This window comes from Lactuca saligna, chromosome 8 (genome assembly GCF_052625555.1).
Source record: "Lactuca saligna cultivar CGN05327 chromosome 8, ASM5262555v1, whole genome shotgun sequence".
In the NCBI taxonomy this organism is placed as follows: domain Eukaryota; kingdom Viridiplantae; phylum Streptophyta; class Magnoliopsida; order Asterales; family Asteraceae; genus Lactuca; species Lactuca saligna.
Genome location: NC_136424.1, coordinates 155,222,934 through 155,248,498, shown reverse-complemented (window position 1 = coordinate 155,248,498; position 25,565 = coordinate 155,222,934).

Below are 25,565 nucleotides of genomic sequence, written 5' to 3'. Positions count from 1 at the left end.
ACCACACCAGCATTAGGGCTGCTCTGTTTGAAGCCCTATACAGTTGTAAGTGCAGATCCCCTCTGTGCTGGGCCGAGTTGGGGGATACACAGTTATCCAGGAGTCGAGTTCCCGACAGTACTCTCACTGGTCCTGAAATCATTCACGAAACCACCGAAAAGATCATTCAAATCCGTAACCGACTAAAAGCCTCACGAGATCGCCAAAAGAGTTACGCTGATAATCGTCGGAAACCACTAGAATTCCAGGTTGGAGATCGTGTCCTGTTGAAGGTCTCGCCCTGGAAAGGCACTGTACGCTTCGGTAAGCATGGGAAACTTAATCCAAGGTACATTGGACCCTTCGAGATCCTCTCCAGAATCGGTCCAGTTGGCTATAAACTTTGCTTACCTCATGAACTCAGTAACATTCATCCTGTCTTCCATGTTTCAAATCTCAAAAAGTGCCAACCCGATGAAACCCTAACAATTACAATAGACGAGATTGAGATAGATGAAAACCTCAACTTTGTGGAGGAGCCGATCGAAATCATGGATCGAGAAGTCAAACGTACAAAGCAAAGTCGCATCCCGTTAGTGAAGGTTCGCTGGAATGCCAAGCGAGGGCCGGAATTCACTTGGGAGCGGGAAGACTCAATGAAACAGAAGTATCCACAACTCTTTCCAGATCCATGATTTGTATCTTTTCTCGTGTCTTGATCTTAAATTTCGGGACAAAATTCACTTTAACGGGGGGATAATGTAACAACCCGAAATTTCCATACCATTTCTTGTAACTCTTCCGTAGTTCAATTCAAACAACCAATCGTCGTTTCCAAATTCGAATTCTGATCTTCTGTTTAATTAATTCATTAACTTGTGCGTATCTAACATGACTTAATTGGTGTCTTAATACATCTAGAAATCATTTTAACACCCCACTTTAGTGATCCAAATATTTCTAGAATTTACCATACCGGGTTACGGCAACTTATCGGGTGCGACCAAAAGCCCCGTTTAATGCTGGTATCGGGTAGAATTCCACCGTGTCCAAGTTTTGGGAACTATATAAACATGTTTAAACACCCATTTGGAGCTTTTTCTTCCTCTCTCTAACCTCTCTCCTAAATACAAAGTTTAAGGGTCCAAAACTCAATTTTAAGGCCTCAAATCCCTAAGGTACCTTCCTAACCTTAATCTAAAGCATTTTTGGCTTCAAAATTCGAGATTTAAACATGAAATGGGACACAATATATGTGTTTACGGCCCAGGAGGCTACCTAGGCCGTAAACACCAAGTTTGAAGGGTTTTGAGCCCTTAAACCCCTTCCTAGACAATTTTTGACTTTAGATATTGCTTAATGGCTTCATGAAATGGACTTATAACATTTAAAACATGTATTTTGATGGATTTGAAGGAGTTTACGGCCAAGGCACAAGCTTGGGCCGTAAACACATATTTTTGGGGTTTTCTTGACCTTAAACCCTTCGAAATCTCTAATAAGGCATAAATATGAATTATAGAATATTGGTTTTAGCATTTGGACACTTGAAACATAAATTTTGAGGGGTTATTGTGAGTTTACAGCCAAGGCAAGAACTTAGGCCGTAAACTCCTTAAAATATCGTATAAATTCCTTTTTAAGTGTTGTTTAGCACCTATATCACCCCTAAAGCCTTGGAATGAATTTTAGAAGTCCTTACAAACAAGTTTTTGGCATTAAAACACATAGATATACTCTCCAAGAGAGTTTACGGCCATGAGAGGGGTCTCATAGGCCGTAAACTCCAAAAACCCTTTCAAAACTTCAAACAAATGCATATAAGGCCTTGGAACAATTTTACCAATCACATGTGATTTGTTTTAGCATCATTTAACATCATTTGCATGAGAATTAAGGAGTTTATGGCCAAGAGCCTATGCTAGGCTGTAACCTCCCATAAATTAATCATTTTGATGATTTAAATCCATTCCAAGCCTTTAAATCCAAAACTAGAAAATTCCCTTAAGTGATTTGAAGCCATTTTTTCCCTTAACTCACCCCACCATGAGTTTACGGCCGTAAACTCATGGGTAGAGGGTCATGTGGCCGTAAACTCCTTAAGGAGTGTTCCTTTGATGTCCCAACTCATTATCCTAACTATATGTGTCCCTAAACGCCACCCGGGTCCCTCCAAACACTTGTATCGGGGTGTTTTCGCGACTAGAAACAATTGTCCTTATCAAATAACCAATCTGAGTCCTAATTAGATACAAATGTGTATCTTTACATTATAATTAGGAACCTCGTGTATTTACAAGCCCCAGATCGACTCTTAGCATACAAATCGTCACATTTCTCGTCCGGTGAGTTCATACCCCTACCCTTTTTCACTGTTTTCAGGGGGGAACACAAGCAAAGTACAAGGGAATTCTTATACTCAAAACATGTTTTCAAATGTGTGTTTCATATGCCATATGCTTTTCATACTGATTACTACAACTGATAACTATTTGAACATGCAGATCACGTAACATACATTTGTGAAATGGATCTTTAAACTGTTATGTTTTACATATATTTCACAAATGGTTTTCCATATATTATCAGTTAAAAGCATGACATTATACATTTGAATGTAATACCTGTACACTGTTTTGTCCTCGGTAACACTTCACACATATACGCGAGTGCAGGACTATCATATTATTACTAGTAAATTTGTTAATCCTATATCATTGGAGACACGTCCTCGGCGAACACTCCACAGAGATACGCGAGTGGAGGACTACACCCGTAACCAGAATCACTGGTATTTAGAGAGCGTGACTTGAGTGTATAGATCTATACGGGGCTGACTACCCCACACCTGGCTGCTAGCTACAGCCAAACCGAAATGGTTCAAGGGTGACGAAAGTCATAGGTATGTGGACTACTTATTGCCACATGTGGACTACTTATTGCCACAGGTTTTAGTCTATCGTATTGTTATGGAACTCGCAATTAGGATAACAGAGATTTACTTATAGTAATAATAAACCACTTTATACATCTTTTACATCTTTTACACCTTTCACGTACGGTAACTAACATTCAGGAAAGTATGGGACTTTCCTGGGGAAAACATGGAACCTAACCACGTTTACATCTTTTACATCTTTTACATCATTCACATTGGAAATCAACATGCAGGAAAGCACGGGGCTTTCCTGGGTAACACTTACATAACTAGAAAGAGTAACAAACTGGATAACATTACATCTTTTACAATTGGTAATATAAAATAAGGAAAGTATGGGACTTTCCTGGGAATACATGATAAGTGAACACAACAGTTTAACAAACCGGATAACCAAACTATACATTTTACATGAGTAGTCATGTCTTCAGTGTACAAACTTACTATACTTTACATTTGTGAAACAACAACCAACTATTAAGAAAATATGGGATTTTCTTGGTGTGCGTAACATTTCATAAACAAAAAGGAAACTTGAACATTTTCACAAACAAAAACCGCTTATGAACTCACCAGCGTTATGCTGATTTTCAAACTGCTTGTGTTCTCAGGTCAGCGTTAGAACAGGTACCCGAAGATCTCTTTTTGGTCAGAAGACGGAGTATATGAAGACCCGTTTCATTTTGTTCATATACATATACTATGTGTCAACTGTACAAACTTTACTTTTGAAACAACTGTAAGACTTTTCTTATGTAATGTAATGGTTGTTTTACTTTACTTACTATGTGCATTGGATTTGATACTCAACGTGGAGTCAACCCCGGAAATGTTTTTCTGCCTTCGGTTTTCGGGACAAATACCCGATATTATCCGAAGGAGGTGGAGTCACCGGGCTGATTCGAGTTACGCCCCGCGTACCCTCATACGCCCAGCGTAACCGGGTGCTAGGCCTCGGTTCGGCCACATCGCCCCTACGCCTTTATGCCCTCCTATCAGATGCTTCGTCCAAGGAGTGCGTAAGCAGTGACACACGAGTACGCCCCACGTAACCTCGTACACCCAGTGTACCGAGCCAGTTCAGCCCCCCTATAAAAGGGATGCGAGGGTTCCGGGGAAAATTGCTTAATTCTTCTCTTTCTCGTGCCGAAGCTCTGTGTTTAAACACTCAGAGCCATCCCAAAATCCCGGTTTTCATAACCAAGTTTGGAAGGAAGTTCTAGACTCCCAAGAGTCCCAAGAATCCCGAGATTTTCCCGCGTTTTTAGCTTTTCTAGTCAAGGTTTTGTTCAATTCTTCTCTCGACTACTTCAAAACAACCACTTCAATCAAGTGAGTTCATACCCCTACAAACACACTTAAATACATATTTAACTGCTTTTAAACACTTTTAAGGGGGGAATACAAGTTAACATATAGCTAAAATCGTGTGAAACACCGATCTTTTTCTATACTTTTAATATTGTTGTTTTAACTATCATATGAAGTTGTTATCATGCAAAACACCTCACAACACAACTTTACCCTCTTGGGATACAACATGTTTCATAAATAGACATATGTTTTATTTATACGTTTGCATACTACATCATATCAAGGGTAACCGTTTTGAGCTTTAACATGATGCTTTTACGAGAAAACTAAACTCATCGTCATGCCTTTGTAACACGGTAGAAAAGGAAATCATTTAATACAAACGATTTTTCATCATATTACTCGTGAACTTGTTGTTAGCCATCATGTGGGTTCATACCCCCTTTCATACACTTTCAAATACTTTATAATGTACTTTTAATACATTTCGGGGGAGAATACAAGTGAACACACGGTTATTATCGTGTGTTACATAAAGTTTCACTTTACTCATTTTTATCAAATGAATCATATTTGATTCATAACTACTATATGAAAACTCTTGATATACTTTGCATGCACTAGATTTATACAAAGTACATAGTATCTGAAGTAGCCATCATTGTTAAACCGTTTTATGCATTCAAAGAACTTATGACTTATGCTTTGTCAAACATTGTGAAAAAGGATAAACTTTGCATACAAAACTACTACTTTAATACAAACTTAGTTGAGAATCCGTGAGACGTGTACATCTTCAAATACTACCTTTTTGCTAAAAGGTACCACTATAAGTCCTGTCTATAACCAGAGTCTCCCGTTCGGAGAACGTGTCAAATGTGTATAGATCTATACGGGAAGTCATGATCCCATGCCCTGACTGTTAGCTACAGTCCATCCTTTGGGGTGACAGTTTGTCATAACACTACGACGCCTGAAGAACGTCGCTACAGGCATATTATGTTTAGTATGGTTATAGAACTCATCGGATATACAATTATTATAGTACCTCTTATTTATGAATGAGTAGCTATTAAAACTATTCTTCATCTAACAACTACGATCTTCTTATAGTGTTACTATATGAAACTATGCCCTAATCTTTTAAATCATGTCAGTTGCTTTCGGTTTTCGGTCATGGACATTAGACTGCATGTTACTTTAGGAAAATAAGGGATTTTCTAGTATACAAAACAAACAACTAATAGGAAACTAAGCGATTTTCTTGATTCAACTATCTACATTTCACAACACGAATATTCTCATGCATTTCATACTTTTATAAGAAAATAAGGGATTTTCTTGGAAAACATACACGCATTTTGGGATTTTCTTGAACTCACCAACTTAATTGTTGATACTTTTTCTTTGAAATAACTTGTATTCTCAGGGAACCGCTAATCAGGTTTGGAAATCAACTTTTGGGGATTAACGCACTGACGTTAATTACTTCTTTTGAAAGATGTTTATGTATTTATCTTTTGAACATGTAACGAATACAATTATGTAAACATTTTGAAAACCTTTATATATATGGTGGTGTGTACTTTCCTTTCTATGAACTGTTATGATACTGAATATGACGTCCTCCGCCCCTGAAAGTTTCCATCGTTCTGGTTCGGGGTGTGACATTTTCACGTAAATCGACGTAATATAGGTGAGAGAGAAGAGATTTGGCAACCACAAATAGCTGCCCCTTCAAATCTATTTATAGGGCTATTTTATCATTTTCCACATCGTGGGCACTTCTTCCACGTCGTGGGGTTGGTCATCATTGCATGTGTCATCAAACACTTGCTCTGTCAGGCTCCAGAAGGCGTCAGAAGCCATGGCACGTCGTGGGCATTGTTTCCACGTAGTGGTCTCTGACAGTTTTGGGGTTTCGCGCCCCAAACTTCATAAATTCATAACTTTCGCATACGAACTTCGTTTTCGACATTCTTTATATTGACACGTAGGTAAGAACAAGGTCTACAACTTTCATTTAGACTCTGTCGGTTAATTTTGAATTTATTTTTATTATATTATTTTTAGTAGGTCGGGACAGGAAAACTATGTTATAAACTCATAACTCCCTCATTTGATGTCCGTTATCGTCTGTGTTTCTGTCATTGCACTACTATCAACGAGATCTTCAATTCTCTTTTAGATTGCTTCAGCTAAATATCGCTCGATCTCATATTCGAACTTCGGGCGGTATACTGTTAAGCCGAAACTTCGAAAAATCATAACTTCCTCATACGAAGTCAGATTTAGACGTTCTTTTTATGCACGCTCGCGGTTTAATGTATTCTATGAATTTCATTTAGATTGCTAAGGCCAAATATCACTCTAACATAAATTCACTATTTACGTCGCGTTGTGTCGTGTTGGTTCTGTCGTGAAACTTCGACAGGTCATAACTTCTTCGTTACAACTCGGATTTCGGTGTTCTTTATATGTACGGAATCCTTGTAACATATACTGTAACTTGGTTAATATTAGTCCTTCTAAATAATATTCCATCAAAAAGTAATTTTTGATGCTTATCGTCTCTAAATTGACTGGCCCTAATCTACGTGCGTTACACGAGGGGATTATTTGAACACTGTGGGAAGAAGGGTATTATAGGGGAGGTCTGCGGATAGGATCCCATAGGATGGTTATTCGGCATTGTCAAGATTCAGTAGTTCAGTAACTGTATTTGGTTAACGGAAGAAAACGCTGAGGGAAGTAGCTCGTTGCTGAGATGTTAGTTGGAGCATCTACCTTTTGGACTTAAAGATTTGAGTGTGGGGTCATTGAGAATTAGGGACTGCCGGTTTCACTGGAATTCGGAAAGTGTTCAGCTAGTTCTAAGAAGTGTGTGATTGCTTGTGGTTGGCTAGTAAAGGAGTACTAGTTGGAAAGGTCTGGTTGTCATCAGATCAATCGTTAGAAAGTGAGAAGGATTGGGAATTCTCAAATTTTAATGTATTGTGAAGACTTAGTTGAATCTAAGTGGGGAGAATCATCCCAGGATTCAAAAGCAGGAGCAATTTTGGAATTGGGATAAGTTTCACATCGTTTTCAGGAATGAAGACAACCCAAGTGGCTGTTTGGGTTGAATGTTGTGTGAGTTAGGAGTTTGATAAAATTCCCAGCATGTGAATCGCATCTTCTCGGTACTTGATAGCAGAATTAGGGAATAAGGTTAGGACTCCAGTCATGAATTGATTTTAGTTCGGGTGTTCGTTCGAGTGTGTGCTCGACTCTTAGGATTTTTGGATTGATAGATTGAAGGTAAGGTATCAGGCTGTGGTTGTGTTAGAGTGAAAGTGTTGTAAGACAACAAGATGATCCGTATCATTCACAGATTCTTTTAGATAATTAGGCTAGGTTGGGTAAGTTCATATGATCGTGGTTAGACTAGAGCATGATGGGAATCAGGAAACGATAGCTCGTTGGAGACCAGGCATGATGTAAGAGAACGATTATTCTGGTAGCATTCACTTTTGGTCTTTGATGTGATAGTGACATGTTGTTAGGCTGATCTGTTGGATCAGAAGGATTGATGGAGCCATGAGTGGCAATATAGCTAGGACAGTTATTGCTAGTTGTGGATTCCTTCGAAAGTTGCACGAAGCGACTGTAAGATTGCTCGTTGGTTCAGCAACCGGAAAGGAACCCGATATTCTGGATGAGCTTTCTGTTAACTATAAGTGTACTGCGGGGAAATTTAGTCTCTGACTTTATCTTCTTGTGGGAATCTCATATTATCAAAAAGTTGAGTAGTTAGATAGGAGATAAGTGCAATGACTTCGGTAATAATTCAGTATGGGTGGTCTGGCAGCGTACCAAACCATTACGATACTTCAGATTTCAGAATGAGTAATGTGATCATCATGCGGGAAATTGCCCAGTTTCAGATTTAAGAACCCTGCGAGGGTTTTTAGGGTTGCGTTAGAAAGGCTAGGGTTATGCTCGGGATTGTAGTTCGAGTTGTTTGGAGTGTAAGGAATGAGAAGAAACAATTTCGTGAACGAAATCAAATTTAAGTGGGGGAGAGTTGTACCATCCCGTTTAAAATAAAATAATTAAATAAAAAACCCGGAACCCCGAGAAGTGATATTATTATTATTTTATACTATTATGGTCCTAAATCAAATAATAATGGGTGGGGTGTTGGTTTCGGGAAGCCACATGATAAGATTTGAATCTCTAGGGGTTAAAGTCTAATTCTGGGACTTAAATTGATATGAGTTTTGGATACTAGGGGCTGATTGGTAGTTTTTGGACTTGTGCTGAAGAGAATTTTGTAGAGCAGGGGTTGTTATGTAAATATGGGATCTTAATTGAATTAAGTTGGGGAGTCGTGGGTCAAGTGTGTAAAAATACATCATCATTTCATTTGGAACACGGGACTTAAACCCGACTCCCTTCTCTCGTCACCTTCTTCCCATTCATATAAAATACAAGTTCATCTAACCCTAACCCTAATCACTATAGCAACCACCACCCTTATACCTCCTAGCCGCCATCTTCACCTCATCTCTCTCAGGTCGCCGTGACCTCCATTGTAGGGTTTGGGAACCACCAATCCCATCGCAACCATTGCCAACTTCACGTCCACTGGAGACCACAAAATCCATCACCATTGCGGATTCCAACAGCCGAAAAAGATGATCGCCGCAAGCTGGTGTCGTTCCACTACCACTGAAGACGTAAGCCGCTGCCCATGCTTTCTGCCGCTGCTACTGTTCCTATTGTGGCTGAGAACGAAGGCCACCGTTAGGGCGTCGTTTTAGTCGGGATGATGGTGCCGCCGCTACTGTTGCTCCACCGATGACAACGACTACAAGAAGCTTCCGCTTTTCTCCCTCTCCTTCATCCGACAACGACGGAGAGCCTCACATCGAGGCTGAATCTGTGGGCCGCCGAGATCGACTACTACCGCTACTACATTGCCGACGACAAAATCCGGTACCGCCAAGTTGAGGACCGACAACGGACATCGTGGTCGCTGCCGCGATGGACAGGACCACCTCCTTACCGTGAATGATGTTATTTCTCTGTTTCCTTTCGGGCCATCGTTAGCGATTGCTGCTGCCACCAAACCATTCTTCTTTTGCTCCGGTCATCATCCATGATCGCCGTATGCTGTCGTGAAGAGTGGGTGCATTCGTGACTCACAAGACGGGTGTGTGCTACTGTATTTCATTAAGTGTGTATGTAGTTTTTTAAGTTGGAAGCAAAGTGAGCCGCCATCACCACCGTGAGGTGGAGGCTAGCACCTCCGACCACCACCTACCGCCATAGTGTGGTTGTGTGTGTGTGTGATTTAGGTGTGTGTATGTTTATTTGAGTTTTGGTTGTAAAATTTAATATTGTAATCGAACGAATAATAATAGAAAATCCTATAACCACCACCATAGGGTGGTGGCCGCCGCCTCCTTCCGCCACCGGCCACTGTGTTAGGTGGCGGTGTGCCTTGTTGGATCGCGACTCGTTTAGATGATTGGACAAAGGGACTAACGAACCCTAATGGGTCCAATGAGGCTTAATGGGTCTAATGGACCCTAAATGACCTAAGGAAAACCCTAATGGGCTTAATGAAACTCTAGTAGGCCTAATGGGTCCAATAAACCCCAATTGACCTAATTGCACAATCATTTAACTTATGGGCTAGTATGTGGGTAGGAAACCCAAATTAGGGTTTGGAAAACCCTAATGCCATGAAACCCTAATTTTGGGATTTATCGTGACCACACGGGAATTACTTAATAACCTATGATATTAAATTAATTGTTAAACTTAATGGATTAAGTCCTTAATGGATTAAGCCCTTAATGGGTTATGTAGGAACACTTAGCCCTAATCGTCATTTGATGTGAAACCCAAATCTCGCATGGGCCTTAAGTTGGGCCTTCTATTGGGCTTTGGAGATTGGACTATTGATGGGCTAACCAAGAACAAGTTAATGGACCAAAATAATTAGATGCGCCTTAGGATAAGACCGATGTAAGAGACTTGGTCCTAATTTGGAAAATTGGGCCATAGATGGGACATAATTGGGCCTTTATGATTATGTGATATTAGGCCATGGGAATACAAAAAGTATGGACTAGAATAATTTGTTGGGCCTTAAGGTAAGGCCCGTGTGAAGAATTGGGCCCAATTTGGAAAATTGGGCCATATATGTTGGGCTTTGGCCAATTATTTGACTTTTGGGTTTTGGAGTGCGAGTTGGACTTTGGGTTTGGAACCTAAATATTAATTGGGTATTGTTTGATGTTGACATTCTGGGAAGCTGTCAACCAACACCTAGAGTTTTATCTGCGGGACTTCAGCAGTGCCAGGTGAGTTCTCCTCACTATACAGAAAGGATCTATGACACTAGGTCAGTCCCTTGGGATTTTATCCCGGATTTTGTAGGTTGTTACTTATTCATGATTTGTTAGATTGGTACCCTAGTAGTTAGGGTGTTATTCTATTATGATCTGTTAGATTGGTATCCCGGTAGATAGGATGATGCTGTTTACTTAGCAGTTTGTATGATCTATGTTTATTATTTGATTATGTGTTATATATACATACATACATTCATACATACATACATACATATATATATATATATATATATATATATATATATATATATATATATGTCGACATATATGTTTGTGGTTGGGTTGAGGCAGCCCTACTTTGTGTTGATGACCAACATACCCGGGGCGGTCCAGATAGGTTGTAGCCCCTTAGGAGGCGGTCCAGTCATGCCAAAGGCTTGAAGGGCATTCTGGATAGGTTGTAGGCCCGTAGGAGGCGGTCCAGTCATGATGAAGGCTCGAGAGCGGTCCAGGTAGGTTGTAGGCCCGTAAGAGGCGGTCCAGTCATGCTGAAGGCTCATTATACATGTTGTATGTTATTACTATACTTGATGTTATATGTTGGTATTTTGAGGGTAACTCACTAAGCCTTCGAGCTTACATTTTTCGATTATTGTTTCAGGTATTTATGTTGGACGCGGGAAGGAGATGGTGTGATCGTGCACCTCCTCATGTTTTTATGATTTGGTTTTAGGAAACTCTGATATTAAACCATTTTCAAAATACATTGCAATATTTATTGGGTTTGAAATGTTTTAAAAAGTTTTAAATTGGCTTGAATTTTATGGATGTTACATTTAGCATAAGGGAATTCTATATATGGTAATATTATAGCAAGAGACTGGTAAAATATCATGTCTTTATGTAGGACGTTATGAATCGTATTCCATAAGCTTTGGGTATAGGATCGATTGCATATGCTATAATATTCACGCGTTCTAATTTTCCAAATACCCAGGGCTTTAAGAGGGAAAAGGACCAGAACCGGATATGACTAAAATAATTAAATAACTGTCAACGATAATCTAAGGTTTGCCAAGGATTGGTTGCTTGTGGGAAGTTGGAAGTATAATTATGTATGGACCATATTAGAATTATTATGAATAGATATGATTCTATTAAGAATGAGTTGTTGCGACAACCGTCAATTTCCGGTCAAGTCAAAGTCAAACAAAGTCAATAAGTCAAACCCATCAACTCAGCTAACCCTCATATATTAGGGTTTTTCATTATGTCTCCTATTGTATAACTCGTTATCTCGATACAAAGTATCACTTAGAGTTTTCACGTGTTCGGAAAATCTAAACCCTAATCAGGGTAAGTAATGAATCTACTCGACAAAACATTATTCAATACCCCTCGGCGGCGTAGAACATTCATAACGAGGCTTAACGGGGTTTATGAACCTTGCGTTGGGAAGCTAAACACTCAAAAAGGTCACAACCGAAGTCTCTTTCAATCTCTATTTATAAATCTCAATCTCTCTCAAATCTCTCCCAAAATCTCTCTCAAAACTTATTTCAACTTTTTATAATCATTTGGGGCATCCCGACACTTAACTTGGTGAAAAACCGCTCGAAACAGGAAGTTCATACGAAAAATAGCAAAACAGGACCAAACCCTAAGAAATAGACATTAGAACCGAACCTTCTACATCAGCCGAACCCGAATGTCCAGTTCAGACCGAAGCTGCATAGGGCCCATGGTCCAGTTCGGGTCGAAGGTCCAATTTCGCTCCATTTCAGGTGTGTTTCACTTCAGGTTTGAAGCATGAGTTCGAGTGGGAGGTTTTGGGAACGAAGCCTGATTTCGGGCCCTTTGTATTTCACTTCTAACTTCGGCCCATTTCAGGTACTAGCCACATCTTCCTGGTTTTCGACCCCGATCTCGTTGTAAGCCCCTTTTCGATGATTTTCACACAGGATTTTCATACAAACCGATATTTTATTATTTTAAACCTTCTAAGAGCATAAAATAATTCTATCCTAAGGATTTACATAACGAAATCCATATTTTTCCTTAGAACAAACACAAAGTACAAAAACGTGGATCATTGACTTTTCCCACAAAGCTATGACACCACCAGCTCACTATTTATGCTTTATGTTACTATTCATATCAACTTTGTCAACTCTTTGTACCCTTAAACGTTCCCTAACAAGTTTCACAAATCCCTACACCATCAAAGGGCCCATATTCTTCCCACATCTACTAACTCTCTTTCACTTACACATTAAGCTAAACACTTTTCTCTCTCTCATTTTCTCTCCAAGATTTCGAGATTTCTCTGAAGTTTTGAGCCTTTCATTTTCTTTTGGTAAGTAAATTTCATCCCTCACTTGATTATCTTACATCCCTTCACTCAAATCATGGTTTCCTCACGCAAATATCATCATATTTGTTGCTAGATCTTTGATTCTTCAAGAATCTTCCAAGTGTTCTTGAGTTGGACATTTCCTTTCTTCATCATACATCTACTGAAATCACTCAAGGTGAGTTCATACCCCTATCTTTTCATGTTTTTCTAAAGTTTTATGGGGGGAATACAAGTTATGACACCAAGAACACAACTAAACTCATCCAACAGCTTTCATCAAAAAAGTTTAACTCCATTCAAAGACTGTTTTGAACAACCTAAAAATTTTAGTTTTTTAAAATGTATTAGATGCAAATAGTTTAGGTTAAAAAAAATTAAAATGACTACTTGCACATCTCCATATGATTTTTCTACAATTTATGGCGAGTTTTACAAAACAGCCTATCATTTCAGAAACCACTTCAGACCAGTCTATGACGTTGGACATTTTCACACAAATTAGAGGTCACTAAAAATCATAATAAAATTTGTGAACAAAATAGACGCATTTTTCAAACTCCCAGGATTTACGGATTCTGATTTGGACCACTGATGATTTTTCTATAAATTTTCCAATAACAGGAACAAAAAAGCTATAAACTGGAAACCTAGAAAAAATTTCATCTACACCTTGTAACTTGCTGAGCAAGGTGTTCTATTAATATTATATAAATATATGTTGTTATATTACATGTCATTTTACTTGGTAAATTGGCATATACCAGAACACAAAAGGATTTCCATTGCATACAAACATTTTGGTAAACTATAATAAGTAAAGTTTATGTCCACTACTACTACAACTTTTTGATAAACTATAATAGATATAGTTTAGGGTTCATTTACACTAGAAACTCATTACTAAAGGTTTCATTTACAAAAAAGCGTTTTCATCACAACAAACATTTCAATACAAAAAGGGTTTTCAGTCGAAACACATAAATCCGTTAATGACTAATTTGTGAGTCAGTCGCTTCATAGTACTTTTAGAGTAACGTATTTTAAGTCCTATATTGTAAGTAGAAACTCTTGTAGGAAGAGCATGATATTTTTTTAGATCTATATTGGGATTGACACCCCACACCTTGCTGTTAGCTACAGTAGTACCTCGAGGTCTACGGGTGACAAATGTCATACCAGTTCCGACGCCTGAAGAACGTCGTCACAGGCCATCTAGGTCATAGCATGGTTATAATAACTCACATGGAGTATTAACAAAACATAGGATTTATGGGGATTTCATTCATTTAACACAAGTTTTATGTAGATTTAAACTTACAAATACTATTGTTAGTATGGAAAACAATAGTACATTTTCGGTCTTCAGTTTTAAGAGTACTTTTCATCAAGGATTTTTAGTTTTCAGGTATAATTGCTAAGTGCACATGTTAGAGTTATATAAAATTGAGTCGTAATCAACTTAGAATTGGTGGGCCCGCCTTATTTTCTGTTCCTTGTTTCGTTGTGGGCCTACGGTAGACCCATTATATTCGACGGTTTATTTAACTTAAATTTTATATAACTTATATACACTTGGAAATTATAGAAGGAAACTGTAGGTACTTCTAGGATACACTATTTCATAACATAGAAACTTACAATTAACTCTTTAAGAAACTATGGGATTTTCTGGAATCACTTTATCGCTTTTACAAGGAAAACGACTTCATTCTCAAATAAAACTCTTATGAACACACCAACTTAATTGTTGACACTCTTTCAAAAGTACTTGTATTCTCATGAAATCAGTGAACAGGTAATCAACTACTTTTGAGGACGGGACGCTAAGGCGTTGTGTTTAAAACTCATTTTGTCATCATGATGTAATTTATTTGGAATTATGTAACTTGTACAACAATGTAACCTTTTAAATTATGTTTATGATGATTGTGTTTGCTTTCTTTGCTATTCATTGTTATGATACTGCGCAAGAAGTCATCCACCCCCGAACATTTACGCCGTTTTGGTTTGGGGGTGTGACAGATTGGTATCAGAGCATTGTTTATAGTGAACTAAGTATATCAAACCACATAAGATATACAACTATAAATACAATGGGACAAAAACACTCTGATCAAGAGTTATACTTTTAAAATATATCAAGTATTTTACTAAAAGTATACATACATGCATACATACTAGGTCAGTATCATATTAGAACAAAAAAAAAATGGTGATTGTTGAACGGCACAAACAAGCCTGGGGATGTATAGTCAGGTCTGGGAATGACATAGCCTGATCAACTATGTCTATCCCAGAAGTGATTAGTATATGCCCGGGAATGGTTGTGGTGTTGCAACAAGTCTAAAAACTTACCAACTCTACCTACAACGAAACATTGAGAACATAAGACAAACATTTAAAATACTATAAGAGTATTTTGTTGTACTATAACTAGCTTATGTGAAAACTAAAGACCCTTATTAGTAGGTCTATAACGACTAAGTGAATATGCTAGGGTTATATATAATTAAAGATATTATAGACTCAAAATCTATGACTATTGCTCTACTTCTTGTTCCTTGTTTGGTTGTGGATTTAGGGTAGAGTCATTTATTTGAAGGTCTATTCTATCTCAGATTATGTATAACTGGTATGCACTATGTGATTATAGAAGTGACTAATGAGGATCACCCATATAAGTAATTGTAGGATTATACATCTATTAATAATCTCTTCTGCCCCATTCTCGCACGGATAACATGGCGGGAGCTTAATTACCAGGAGACCCCTATTCTTCCTAACCAGGAAAATGGTGATTGGATCAGGGAAAACCCTGAAGAGGATCCTCAAGAAGTAGAAGAGGAAGACCCCGAAGACAATTCAGTAGAGGAGCGAGAGGAAGAGAAACCAAAGGAAGAAAAAGAGAAAGAAGAAATGAGAGAGGACTCTGACGAGGAGCCCGAAGTCTTCAGTCCACCTTCTATCTCCACGCCCCGACAAGACTTCCGTAGTCCGACACCTTGATGGGTCGTGGATCTACAAATATGGAATCAGGAACAAGGTCAACACCCTCCATACACTATGGAAAGAGCCTTCTATAACCTCAACAGAGGAGGATGAGTAGACATAGCCCTCTTTGTCATAGTACACCGCATCGCTCGCCAGAGTGTACAAACATGAGCATATGTCAACCGAATCATAGAGGTTGACGCTACCACCGAGATCACCATAATTCGCCTTTGTCATCTGGACGAAGACCATGAATAGACCTGAAACCACACCAAAGCCCTTTAGAGAGAATGGACCACAACTCGAGCCGAGATTAGAGAGTATCCGTAACGTCAAACATCATTAGAGAAAATGTGTGATAAAAGCAGAACATCGAATAACAGAAGCCAGGACGGAGGATAGGGCAATGCGGACTTTCATGTCTTCATTCTGTGGCCCACGGAACATCACCCACCTCGAGTAGTGTGTACGCTACTGTCATATCAATACCGACTTGGACTACTGGCATGCGTGTAACTACTACCCCTGTTTATATATAAAAATTCGACCCTTCAAATTCAAAGACTACACTATTCAAGGGATCGGGTCACTATCAAAATGTTTCCTCACATTAATGAAATGTAGACCTATTATAAGGTCAAATTTTGCCGAACTCTATATACTAGATAATATCAATGAAATTGACATGCATTTTATTTTATTGGTAGTTTACCAAATATTTCAATACTTGGTATTACAAACAAATTGCTTATGGTAACTCTAAGATTACATAATGTATACCTTAAGGTTATGTGTAATTAAGAGATGATCGACTCAGAAATTGTGAGTTCGCCTTGGGTCATGTTCCTTGTTTGGTTGTGGGCTTAGGGCAGACTCATTAAGTTCAACAACCTATTGAACCTTAATCACACACAACTGGTGTGTGTCGAGTGATCCTAGGAGTGGATCGGGCATGGAACAAATCACAAGATTGCATTCGAGTCCCTACTACTAAATTCATAACTTTATTTATATAAACCTCTATTATGAATTGCTTTTCAGAATACTATAACTGTCGGAACACGATACACACCAAACTAAGATAACTTAGTTTAAAATACACTCGACTTATACCACTACTAGAAGACTTACATTCATTACGTCATTAAACCTTATGGTTGAAAGATGCCTTCTTCGTAGACCTATAGGGTGAGATCATACCAGCACTAATGCACCAGATCCCATCATAACTCCGTAGTTAAGCATGCTTGGATGAGAATAGTACCAGGATGGACTAACTTAACACACGTACAAAACCTACCCACCACCATAACTCCGTCCCAAGAATGTTTAGCAGAAACATTGAGAATAGTTCAGCAAAGCGATGAATTTATATATGTGTGCATAAATTGTAAGAATGTATCTAGCAATAATCATCTCTACTCATGAGATCGTTTCGTGCCATGCAACAGAATTATGTCTTCACAAGGAGGTAACCAGCCAACTAGAAAGGCACCAATTCTACAAATAGACTCTACAAATTTTCAAGCTGCAGTCACAGTAGCCGTGACAGCCGTCATGGAGCAAATCAATGCTAACAATGCCAGCGGAGGTGGAAGAGGTACCGGCAATACTAATTGTTGTAACAATCAAGGACACCAGCGGGTGTCTACCAATAAACATGCCTCAGACTCCAAACCTAAGAGCAAGAAATGAAAGTTCTGGAACAAAAAGGAGCGCCGCCTATCTGAAAGATATGCTAAAACACAACAACCCGTGGCCGCCTATGCCATTACGAAATCAGTCACGACACATGCCTCGGCATCAGCCACACCAATTGTTACCCAAGCACCGGCCATATGATATATGGGGACACTCCCAGAATGTGACATGTGTAACTTCCATCACACTAGGGTGTGCCGGGAGATGCATTGCAAAAATTGCAACAAGAAGGGACACATTGCCTGTTTCTGTAAGGCACTGGTACAACCCATCACCCAGGCCCCTGGATTTGGAGTAAGCCCCGCTTGTTACAAGTGCGGTGAAGCAGGACACTTTACGAGGGACTGCTCAAGAGCAAGGAATGATGCTGATGGTGGAAGGGTGCTTATGATCACCGCAAGAGGAAATCCCCCGAAACCACCTGTGAATAGCAATATGTGCTTCTAACCACCACATGTAGTTTTTAAGTTTTGTCTAAAACTAGTGCCAATTTAAGGTTTACCAGCAATAGATCTAGCGAACACGACAAACCCAAGTAAGTCTTATCATTTATATAAAAACACAGGGTTTTTACTAGTAAATCTATGATGGCTAGTGTAAACACTATGGCCATATATCATTAAGATTTTATGGCTTAGAATATATAATTCCGCCTTATTTCCTGTTCCTTGTTTGGTTATGGGCTTAAGGCAGAGTCACTCGTTCGACTGCCCTTGCAATCTTAATGATATACAACTAGTTTACACCAAGCAATTATAAAAGAACTAGTAGGAGTTATACTCCAAATTTTGTCTTAAATTGTTGAAGCACTCGTGCTGCTAGTACTCACTAACTACAACGTAAATTATTCGTAGTAGTAATAACAAGAATAAAACGGAGAACCTATAGGCATACGTAGAATACACTATCATTCCAAAACAATCACTCCTTTTAAATTGACTTAGCTCAAGTGACAATAAGAAATTCCAAGGTCCTCATTTAACATAAGGTGGATTGGTTCTCACCATATCAATTTCTTGTACTACCAAAAGTACCCACGTCTTTTCCCCAAACTATTGAAGTCCCTGTCAAAACAACAATTTTGGGACGAAATTCCTTCTAACGGGGGGATGATGTGACAACCGTCAATTTCCGGTCAAGTCAAAGTCAAACAAAGTCAACAAGCCAAACCAGTCAACTCAGCTAACCATCGTATATTAGGGGTTTTCATAATTTCTCCTATTCTACAACTCGTTATCTCGATACAAAGTATCACTTAGAGTTTTCACGTGTTCAGAATATCTAAACCCTAATCAGGGTAAGTGATGAATCTACTCGACAAAACATTATTCCATACCCCTCGGGGGCGTATAACATTCATAACAAGGCTTAACGGGGTTTATGAACCTTGCGTTGCGAAGCTAAACACTCAAAAAGGTCACAAAATAAGTCTCCTTCAATCTCTCTTTATCAATCTCAATCTCTCTCAAATCTCTCCCAAAATCTCTCTCAAAATTTATTTCAAATTTTTATAATCATTTGGGGCACACCGACAATTAACTTGGTGAAAAACCACTCGAAACGGGAAGTTCATACGAAAAACAACCAAATAGGACCGAAACCATAAGAAATATACATTAGAACCAAACCTTCTACATCAGTCGAACCCGAAGGTTCAGTTCCGACCGAAGCTACATAGGGCCGAAGGTCCCGTTTCGCTCTATTTCGAGTGTGTTTCACTTTGGGTCCGAAGAGTGAGTTCGAGTGGGAGGTATCGGGACCAAAGCCTAATTTCGGGCCCTTCGGATTTCACTTCTAACTTCTGCCCATGTCGAGCCCTAGCCACTTCTTCCCGGTTTTCGACCCCGATCTCGTTTTAAGCCACTTTTCGATGATTTTTGCACGGGATTTTTGTACAAACCCATATTTTATTATTTTAAACCTTCTAAGAGCATAAAATAATTCTATCCTAAGGATTTACATAATGAAATCCCTATTTTTCCATAGAACAAACACAAAGTACAAAAGGGTGGATCATCGACTTTTCCCACAAAGCTATGAGACCACCAGCTCACTATTTATGCTTTATGTCACTATTCATATCAACTTTTTCAACTCTTTGTACCCTTGAACCTTCCCTAACAAGTTTCACAAATCTCCACACCATCAAAGGGCCCATATTCTTCCCAAATCTACTAACTCTCTTTCACTTACACATTAAGCTAAACACTTTTCTCTCTCTCACATTTTCTCTCCAAGATTTCGAGATTTCTCTGAAGTTTTGAGCCTTTAATTCTCTTTCGGTAAGTAAATTACATCCCTCACTTGATTATCTTACATCCCTTCACTCAAATCATGGGTTCCTTACGCAAATATCATCATATTTGTTGCTAGATCTTCGAATCTTCAAGCATCTTCCAAGTGTTCTTGAGTTGGACATTTCCTCTCTTCATCATCCATCTACTGAAATCACTCAAGTTGAGTTCATACCCCTATTTTTTCATGTGTTTATAAAGTTTTTTTTTTTTTGGGGGGGGGGAGGAATACAAGTTAAAACACCAAAAACACAACTAAACTCATCCAACAGCTTTCATCAGAACTGTTTAACTCCATTCACAGACTGTTTTGAACAACCTAAACATTTTAGTTTTTCAAACTGTATTAGGTGCAAATACCTCAGATTCATACCTGTAAAATGACTACTTGAACATCTCCATAAGATTTTTCTACAATTTATGGCGATTTTTACAAAACAGCCTATCATTTCAGAAACCACTTCGGACCAGTCTGTGAAGTTGGACATTTTCACACAAATTAGATGTCACTAAAAATCATAATAAAATGTATGAATAAACTAAACACATTTTCCAAACTCCCAAAATTTACGGATTCTAATTTGGACCTCTGATGATTTTTCTATAAATTTTCCAATTACAAGAAAAAAAAAATTATAAACTAGAAACCTAGTATTAATTTCATGTACACCTTGTAACTTGCTGAGCAAGGTGTTCTATTATATAAATATATGTTGTTATATTACATGTCATTTTACTTGGTAAATAGGCATATACCAGAACACAAAAGGATTTCCATTGCATACAAACATTTTGATAAACTATAATAAGTAAAGTTTATGTCCACTATTACTACAACTTTTTGATAAATTATAATAGGTATAGTTTAGGGTTCATTTACTCTAAAAACTCATTACTAAAGGTTTCATTTAGACAAAAAGGGTTTTCATCACAACAAACATTTCGATAAACTATAAAATGTATGGTTTATGTTTCAGTTCTATACAAAAGGGGTTTTCAGTCGAAACACGTAAATATGTTAATGACTAATTTGTGAGTCAGTCGCTTCACGATACTTTTAGAGTAACGCATTTTAAGTCCTATATTGTAACCAGAGTCTCTTGTAGGAAGAGCGTGATAGTTTTGTATAGATCTATATTGGGATTGACACCCCACACCGTGCTGTTAGCTGTAGTAGGACCTCGAGGTCTACAGGTGATAAATGTCATACCAGTTCCAACTCCTGAAGAATGTCGTCACATGCCATCTAGGTCATAGCATGGTTATAATAACTCACATAGAGTATTAACAAAAAATAGGATTTATGGGGATTTCATTCACTTAATACAAGTTTTATGTCGATTTAAACTTACAAATACTATTGTTAGGATGGAAAACAATAGTACATTTTCGGTCTTCAGTTTTAAGACTACTTTTCATCTAGGATTGTAAGTTTTCAGCTATAATTGCTAAGTGTACATGTTAGGGTTATGCAAAATTGAGTCGTAATCGACTTAGAATTGGTGGGCCCACCTTATTTCCTGTTCCTTGTTTGGTTGTGGGCCTAGGGTAGACACATTATATTCGACGGTTAATTTAACTTAAAATTGTATAACTTATATACACTTGAAGATTATAGAAGGAAACTATAGGTACTTCTAGGATGTGTTATTTCATAATATAGAAACTTACAATTCAGTCTTTAAGAAAATATTGAATTTTCTAAAATCACTTTATCGCTTTTACAAGGAAAACGGCTTCTTTCTCAAATTAAACTATTATGAACTCACCAACTTAATTGTTGACACTCTTTCAAAACTACTTGTATTCTCAGGAAATCAACTGCTTGTGAGGAGGAGACGCTAAGGCGTTATGTTTAAAACTCCTTTTTTCATCATGATGTAATTTATTTGGAATCATGTAACTCGTACAACAATGTAACCTTTTAAATTATATTTATGATGGTTGTGTTTGCTTTTTCATTATTATATTCATTGTTATGATACTCCCCAAGAAGTCATCCTCCCCTGAACGTTTCCGCCGTTTTGGTTTGGGGGTGAGACAGTTGTCATATGACTAATATGGAAATGTTTCCATAATAGGGGTTGTATATTAAGAATCTATGTAGATTAGAAACTTTTATGCAATAAGGATGTTCAAGGGAATGTACTTTGAATTTGAGACTTCACTTTCATTGAATTGTCTTGTAATAATTTCCAATAGGGCACTTTGTAATTTCATTGACAAAGTCTTGGTGACTTTGGTAATATGACATTACAAAAGGATCCTTGCATAAAATGTTAGAATCTAACATATTCTAATAGTGGAAAGAACTTGGTATTCTTACACTTGCAATAAGGATTTGGAATTGTGAAATGAGCATCATTGGATATGTGTACAAGTGATCTATTTCACAAAGAAATAACCATAGAGAAACATAGTGTGCATCCTTGGAGCATGGGACAACTAGCGTTTGTATTCAAGTAATGAGTTGATTATCCGGAGCATTATACAATGAATAATGTGTATTCTCTATGGTGATGAATAATAGGTGATTTATTAATACTCAAAGTGTTGAGTCTATATTGTATTCGATTATTCTTGTGTTTCACTTTGCATGTTTTGACTTCCAGAATAATAAGATTATTCAAACATCCACATGCGATCGCACATCGAAAGTAAGTATTAAGGCAAGAATGTCATGAATCTGTCTGTAGATTGTCCAAAGTGTTTCGACATAGCATAAGTCCATTGCAGAGTTCATGAGTACTTCTATAATAAGATTAGAGTATTGGATTAAAGCCACGCTTACTTGAATCACTTCATGGATTTTATCACTAGTGATTAGTGAGACAATAATATCTTATATTCTTGAAACAGAGAGATATTGTCACACCCGCAAACCGGAACAACGAAAACGTTCAGGGGTGGATGACGTCATGTGTAGTATCACAACGATTGTATCATAGTAATCAAACTAATACAAACATTACATTGGAAAGATAGAAGTTTACATCTGTTTGATTCATGGTTTTTACATATTAAAAATGTAACAAAAGTAAAAGTTGTATTTATTTGCTCCATCTTCTCCAAAATCTGCAGAAGTACATGTCTACCGATTTCCTGACAATACAAGCGATTTCGAAAAGAGTGTCAGCATTAAGCTGGTGAGTTCATAAGCATGTTTTTGTAATGAAAACATGTGGTAGTGAAAAATCTGTCATTTGAAATCTATAAAATGTGTGTCTTCTCTCCAAGATAATCCAATATTTTCTTACATATATGTTTGTTACCGAAAACCTGCTAGTATGTATAGTGTATTTTTGTTTCAAAACCTTACCTACCACCAGTATGTATGTAATAAGTTCTTCCATGAAAACCCTCGTTACCACCAGTATGTATAGTAGTTTTATTATTTAAATAAAACTAGTGAAGAATGAAATCTCGTAAACAAAGGTTAGTTAAATACTATTGTGAGTCGTATAACCATGCTTGATATGACCTAGTGACCTATTCGACGTTCTTCAGGCGTCGTACGGTATGATATTTGTCACCCCATGCATGCCTGCCTAACTGTAACTAGTAGTTCAGGTGTGGGATTGTCAGTCCCGAATAGATCTATTCATAAATCTCACACTCTCCCTCCAGGAGAGTTTGGTTATACTTGGATAGGATTTAGTTCAGTACGCCAAAGGGTACATGTTGAAGAGTGTCTCACAATCCTCTATTAACTAGTCGAATACCTGATGCTTTGGCTGTAGGATCGATCATGTATGCTATGACGTGTACTCAACTTGATGTAGCCTTTGCCCTAAGCATGGTTAGCAGGTATCAGGGGAACCCTGGCAAGGCACACTGGACCGCAGTAAAGAATATCCTCAAGTACCTACGAAGGACTAGGGATTGGGTCCTTACCCTCGGTGGGAGTGATGACTTGAGAGTTGTAGGGTATAGTGATGCTAGCTTCCAGACTGATAGGGATAATTTCTGCTCTCAGTCGGGCTGGGTCTTTACCCTAAACAGAGGAGCAATTTCTTGGAAGAGTTCCAAGCAAGAGACAGTGGCAGATTCAACTTGTGAAATAGAGTATATTGCAGCTAGCGAGGCAACAAAGGAGGCGATATGGATGAAGAACTTCATTGGAGACCTTGGAGTTGTACCAGCTATTAAAGAGCCAATGGAAATTTTCTGTGATAGTGAAAGCGCTGTTGCCTTAGCCAACGAACCAAGGGATCACGGGAGATCCAGACACATCGACAAAAAATGCCATTTTATCAGACATCGAATCGAAGAAGGACTCCTCGTGACAAAGAGGGTATCATCATATGAGAATCCGGCAGAACCCCTCACGAAGGAACTGACTCGGGTTAAGCATCTCCAGCATGCTCGGAGCATAGGGTTGAAGGATGATATTAGATTTAGTAGTTAGGTAACCTCGAAATTTGTAAAGTGTAATTGACATTAGATGATGAACAAAAAGTGTTTTATTTATGAGTAAATTGTTGCTATCTCTTGTCGATCGTTTACTATATTTCTTTTGCATGTTTTGACTTCCAAAATAATGTTTGTTTGGTATAACATATTATTCAAACCTTCACAGTCAGTCATATGTCGGAAGTAGGTATGAATCAAGACTGTCATGTTTGGTTGTAGAGGTCTTGGACAAGGCTACAACAATCATGAGTGCTCATAAGTTCTGAGCATTGGACTCAACCCACGCTCACTGGAATAACTTCATGGAATTCTATCTCGAGTGATCGTGAGACGGTAATATCGTATAAGTCTTCAAACCTAGAGATATGATTTGTTACTTACAAATTGGTTATGCATTGATTGTACGAAAACGCATTGGTAACTCGATGTTATAAAACGTGCTTTTGTGTGTAATTTAATGAGTGGTAGAACAAATATATGAGTCGAAGTTTATCTGTTCCTTCTTGGATTAGAAGCTGATATCTGGGCCCCTCGATGATTTTGTTTTGACCTATGTACCGGGCCCGGTCAGAACTAAGTTGATGTGTTCAATTAAGTTCTTTGTCAAACAAATCAGAAATCGGGAAACAAACTGCTGGACAATAAGTAAGACATTGTTCCATGTATTTGTCCGGCTGATATCTAGAACGGAGGATTATATGATCTCTTATCTTAAATGGCGTACCATCATCTTCTCAGTTCCAAGAAACCTTGAAAGAGCTACGATTTCCGATCGGTTCCTGAAGTACTAGAGTTATAGTTATTAGACTTATCCAAGTGGAAGACGGTTGGATAAGGTGTCTAAGTCCATAACTATTTCTGGGGTGTACTTGACGCGACCCGGCATGCTCCATTTGGGTTGCATGGCACCATGCAATTGGATAGACTAAATGAGAGAAATAACGCTTGGAGATTATTAATATATTATAAGTTATAATATATTAATAATATTATTTAATTAGTTTGATCAAGAATTAATTTAGAATTAATTAAGTGATCAAAAGATAACTAATTAAATATATGGGTTGATTATGTAAATCATTCATATCTTGTATAGTGGGCTAAGAGGCTCCATGGATTATCAAGTTGGGCTTTACCCATAGGATGCTCCATGGGAGTTACAAACCCATTGGTCATGGAAATGAAGAGTCATGACACATTAGGGTTTACCCTAGATGTGTCAACACCATATA